The following is a 6,265-nucleotide window of genomic DNA, read 5'->3' on the forward strand; positions in this document are numbered from 1 at the left end:
AGGCAGTCAACGGCCAAGCAAGGACGACTTTGAATGGATGGGTGCCCATATCATTTCGGGTTACCAGCTCTTGGCCTATTGTCAGGTCCTAACCCGAGCCTATTTGGTTTGGACTTCTCCAAGGCTTGGTTTTGGATCTGGGACCTTGGTAGATGCTCCAATCGGTATGGTCTGGATTTCTATAGGTTTCTCTGCCGACGGGAGTATTATCTCCGTGCACCACCAACGGCAAGGGAGATGAGAAAGGAACAAGGTTGATGGACCTTGTTTCATATAAGATGGAACTTATTGTGTGACATTTTAGGTGCTAAAGATGTGGTAGACTCCGTGCAGTTTTCAAGTATTTTCGCACACCAATTGCGGTCTCTAGACGAACTTGTTTGGTTAACTGTTTTCAGTCCTGTATCATCTACTTGGTCACGCGATGAGTAGTTCATTGTCTTATTAGGTACAGGCTGATGTTTAATGTCAATTTTGATTTTTGAGTGGCCTATATCAGATGTATTAGCTCCAAAATTGAAACTGGATGCACCTCATGTACGACCTTAGTCGTTCCTAACTTCCTATTAATAATATTTCCTTTTGATTCAAAAAGTCAAAATTAGAACATCAGATTTAAATATAGTTAGGCGTGTGCAATGGCTAAAGATTTTAATTATCCATTGTAATGCAGGGCTTAACATTATTGCCGATGTAAAATGTACTCCATCACCAGTCGACACATGGATCATAGATGGTCGAGAGTTATACAAAAAGTTAAAGTTCAATAGCTTGTTAAGTTGATAAAAATTCGCGGATGCTCTTGCTCATTTTGGCCTTGCTTATGTGGTTTGACTCGATGGCATTTGTCTCTTGAATTTATTCACTTTTACCGTTGTCGAGATTTTTTTGGACTTCATAATTTTCGTTTATGTTATTACTTTTTTCCATATACAATGAATATGTCATATGGATTTGGCTTTTTTTTTTGTTTGGGGGGGGGGTAAACGAAGGGAAGAAAATTTCGGAAATTTCGACCCTCCAAAATATGGAAATTTCGGGAAAATATCGATTGCAGTAAAAAAATGAGATGTTTGAAGAAAAACAAGGAAATTTTAAACCAAACTTTAAGAGATGTTTGTTTTCTATATTATGTATTATATTTGAAATGAAAACCTTGAATAAACATGGATCTATAAGGAGTTGTAGTAAGTTAAGGTGAAAAAGTTAGTGCTGGACCGTTACTAATTCTTAAAAGTTTACTTTAAACATCTTTTTATTTTTTATTTTTTTAATTTTTTTTATGGCTAGAAACCCAAAAGGAGACTAGGGGCTAGGCCATCACGTCTTATATAAATATGATACATTTCACATGGAATTATATGAGTATTTTAAAACCACGTATAAGACCTATGAGGTACAAAATTTTCACTATATATCTTTATCGTCTCTCTGTGTAGAGTCTTCAGTGTACTGTGAAGAATAGTCATTTAACCTGCAGATATATTAAAAAGAAATTAAGAAGTGTAGGTAAAAAAGTTAGTTGTATATTAGACATTTACCTAATTTTTACTTTTCAGATTTGGAAAGAAGCCAACCAATATATATTGTAAAGATACTAAAATAAACAAGTTAGATGGTTAGAGATCTTTAGCAATACTAGCCATTTTAAAGTTAAATTTTAGTCAAATTAGCTAAAATGTCATTTTGGCTAGCCACTTTAGAAATACGACTGCATCAATGCTCTCTATTTTAGCTAGCATTACATCAACATTATTCTTCAAATAAAGATTAAATAGTTTAAATATATTTTTATATCACGTAATATATCTTACAAGGAATGTATTAAATTATAGCTACCCTCATCTAAGTCATCTCGCTAGCTAAATATAGCTAGCGAGATAACTAAAAGTTATAATAGCTAAACTATGACTAGTCTACTGGAGCTCCAAAAATATCAAAAAAAGCTAAACACGCTCTCTAAAATAGCTAAAAGCTAAAAGCTAAAAGCTAAAGTAGAGAGTCTGTTAAAGTTGCTCTTAGTAGGGTTGGTTAAGGTGTTAGGGTTGTAATAACCCAATCAATGTTCGAATCCCCTTGGGTGCAAAATTGAACATTTTTCTTCAATTTTACTCCATGGAAAGAGGACACGTGGAGGAGAAGCAAAGGCTCGACGCTTGGACCACGTGCAAAGCGCCAGTCAAAAATTTCGGTGGGATTTCAAAAATTTCCTGAAATATCAGGAGTTTCGGACTAAAAAATCTTGGGAGGGAAAGATATATTTCGCTAAAATTATCGATTTTTTCTTCCTTGGTTTTAACTATCGTTTTGGTCGCTTCATGCACCTTTTCATTTTAGTACTTTTTGAAGAGTTCAGTTTCATTTCCTTTGGTTGACTGTATTCTCGTTTTCTTTTAATTAACGTCGATGAATTTTCACACATCTTCTGGTCCACCCTTCATTCATTTGAAAAAGAAGTTGATAAAGAACAGTTTAGTTGTAACGCCCCGATTTGCACCTCATCAAATCGAGCACATTATAGTGCCGCGTATTCATAAAACCTAAGCTAGGATCCATCACTCAGGTTCTAAGAACCTGCAAGGCAAAGAAAAATCAAAAATTTCATAAAGTATTTGCATAAGTGTTTATTTTAAAATGAGGTGAAAGTATATAAACGTTTAGATATCTTTCAAATCAAACAAGCCCTCTTTGAACAAAAATCAATATCAGTCCGGTTCATGATCAACAATCGAATAAACACATACTCGATCAAAGGGTTAAACAAGGACACGATAAATAAGGAAACTTGTCATACGGATTTAACTCTATCAATAACATGAAGTACAAAATTTCTAAGCCACACCCAATGTCGTCCAACTATCCCGTCTCCGTACACAGTACCTGCATTCATAAACTGTTGTAGGGGTGAGTTTTCGTCCTCGCTGCTCAATAAACTTTACCCTAACTAGGTGTGAAAACAATTTAAAACATTTGTCATGGCTAGTAGTGAACATAATGCATAACAGTTTAAAATAATCAGTTCTTGTAAAAATGCAAGTAGGGCAAAAAGTAGATATACAAACTTGATGACCGATCTATCTCAAGCCAACTACCACCTTACCATGATTATTATCGTACACACCGGCAAGGAGTAGCGAGAGTGTCCATTTACGCCATACCGTCTAGGAGCGACGCCACACTTCAAAGGATGTTAAACGTCCTCCAGTCCGTACAACCCCTCCGGAGGTTTAGGGGATCGAAACCCAAGAAAGTCACTATGGCCCGCTCACTCTCAGGTCATCAAACAATAATTCACAAGGAATCAAAAAATATATCTTTCATGCATAAATCACTTTACTATAATATCATATGCAAAAAACACTAACTGAGGCAAGTCCAGAATCCCCTATCTGGAATATCGCTGCTTATTCCATTAGGTTTCTCTAGGCCAACACCACCATCTTTATTTTCAGGTAACTGGAGTCCTAGTCCAACAACAACAAATATTTACCAACTGATCCTTGTATAAAATTAACTCAAAGGATCAACTTTTTGTTCACTCATCGCCTCTCAACATATAACATTTATGAAATGGTAACACTGCCAATTCCACTTTACTAAATAATTTTGTATAGCAATTGATCACTATTATGAAGAGACCTTATTCTTCTCGTTGGGTGTAGTTCATCCGATTACTATGGACACCCATCTAAATTATTTCCACATATCAAGAAAGACAGTCATGTAACCATAATTTCATTTGACAAGAATTCATTCGATCCTTAACAACAAAGTTGTATGTCATCTTCAATAGACCAAATTTAAATACTAAAGTTCAACTCCATTCCTCCAATGACCACAATTTAACAAATAAAAGGCATAACTATGCCCAGCCACTCATACTAAACGTCAAACATGTATATTCAAGTTCTCATGGTCTCACCAATCACACCCTTGTGATTAATCTAAAACATTCTTTCTTCCCAGATATAACATTCCATGTTACTCAATCAACCATTACCATTCACATAATCCATTTCCAAATTCCTGAATCAATACTTAGAAGTATTATATTAAACACTTGTAGCTCATGCATGATTATAAATTCGAAGCTCACCTTCACCTTAATTAGGTTCAGTGGTGAACACAGTAATACCCCAGACTCATTATTAATTCTGGGTGTAGATTGTACAGCAATCCCCTGCTCTGTTCATGCATCCAAAATGAAGCAACCCCAAAAGTCCTTAACACTTGCAGAAACTTGACCCAAATCATCAAACATGCAGCTTCTGTGATTTAAGTCATAATTAAACATCAGTACACAATTCATAATGCAAATCAAAGTGAAGAAGGAACTTAGGCATTCACCGCCGCCGTGCACGGTGGCACGCACGGCAGTCCTCCACTGCCTAAAACCCAATTTCTCCCAAACACCACCAAACTCAATTTTAAGCATATAAACAGGTAGAGCTCGACAAATGGACCAAGTTTCATACCTTGATCGAAAACAGAGGTCGCCGGGAAACATGGGAACTCGCCGGAAAACTCAGAGACTTCCTCTGTTCGATTCTCCCTCCTCAAGGCTTCTCTTCGAAAGCCAGTACAACAACGATGTTCAGGGAGTTGAGGCGAAGCTACCAGCACCGGTCGTGGTCGTCGTTGGGGCCGGAATCCGAAGATCGCTGGCGAACCCAGTCTCTCTTCTCCTTCTTCGATTCTTCTTCTCCAGAGCTCAACTTTTCAAACTGGAATCACAGGGAGGTCGGGAAGGACAAGATGAAGCCGTCGCCACTAATCTTCCGCCACGCCATCGTCGAAGGACAAAGAAAAAGTCGGGTTGACCCGTCGATTCCGTTCGGGTCGAGAATGACCCGGTCCGGGTCTGAATCCGTTGTTCTGATCTGATTTCATTCTCTCTTGCTCTGTATATATACACGACCCAAATCAAACCGCCAAATTTTCTTATACTTGAAGTGTTTTTCTTATTTCCAAACTTCTGAAACTTATTACAACGAGCTCTCTGAAAAATTATACAAAACTTAGCACATACTTATCACAAAGCCTACTTCAATACTAAATCTCTAAACTAAAGTATCATCTTCTTTAAAATATCCAAAAAAAATTCCTAGTCTACTTAATAATTATAGAGATTATGATTCAAATATCAAACTATTCAACTTTAGCTCTTTAAATATTTCCGGGGTCTCACATTCCACCCCTCTTAAATAAATTTCGTCATCAAAATTTCACATGGACTAGATTTCACAATACAAAGTCACAAACTGATATTCTCTTGTCGGACTCTAACTCCCAATTCCATTTTTACATCTTGTGGTGTTGCCTTCATAAAAATTCTGGACTACTCTTGCCTCAAGTAACAATTTCATTTACCGTACAGTTCTTATTAAGGACACCGTCTGCTCCTTTAGGCAAACAAACTGAAATCACAATGTATATATATAAGTACATGCATTTATCTTTCAACACATAGCCCCAATAGTGATTAACTATTTCCACTGGCACAAACAATTTCGATGCCAACAATACATGTGCAATAACATATCGGTGACTAAATCACAATATCTTTAACGGTCACCCAATACAATACTTAGGGCATGTCATCTTGTGTAACAGCAAATTTTGCTTACACTGAGCAATCTCATCATCAACCATGAAGGTCAATCCAATTTACACCAATCATTACATAATCATTCCCTATAATGGAATTCGACTGTTACCAGCACATATATCTATTACGAAGTTAATCATTTTACGTACCAAGTGTTCCTATATTCCAGGACACACTTTGTTCCGAATAATCTATTATCTTTGTCAAACATATACGAGATAACAATCTCTGATCTCATGGTCGTTACACCATGATACCACATCAACACGATCTATGAACGATCAATCCATACAATATTTCATTACATAAACATAAAATACTCTCTAGGACATCAAGTCCTACCGTAGGCATATTTAAGGATAAATCAAACCATTTTGGACTTTTTGAAACATCAAAGAACGAGCTAACACCGTCGTCAATATTTCATAGTTTCTGACGACCAATAACAACAGAAGGAATCACATCCCTCTTTAACAACTCAGCAGTCATCATTAACAAACGACTTACAAGAATCATCAGTATATCATCCTTGTAAGGAACATCATACATGACACATGATGTATTTTCAGCATCCAAACCACTAGTATGAGAAAGAGACGATAGAACTCCAAAACTCATTGTCTGATAATACCATAGTTAGTACCTCGGCGTACGATT

General features: G+C 36.6%; 1 non-coding gene across 1 annotated transcript; it reads right to left on the bottom strand.

Annotated features, from left to right (window-relative positions):
* Positions 1-2,664: 2,664 nt before the first annotated feature.
* LOC101305840 lies at positions 2,665-4,991 on the bottom strand. Its single transcript, XR_184549.1, has 3 exons — positions 4,476-4,991; positions 3,101-4,268; positions 2,665-2,893 (listed from the first exon to the last, which is right to left on the bottom strand). It is a non-coding gene; the product is annotated as an uncharacterized LOC101305840 (transcript).
* Between the last annotated feature and the right edge of the window lie 1,274 nt (positions 4,992-6,265).

Source organism: Fragaria vesca, linkage group LG4 (assembly GCF_000184155.1).
Source record: "Fragaria vesca subsp. vesca linkage group LG4, FraVesHawaii_1.0, whole genome shotgun sequence".
NCBI lineage: Eukaryota > Viridiplantae > Streptophyta > Magnoliopsida > Rosales > Rosaceae > Fragaria > Fragaria vesca.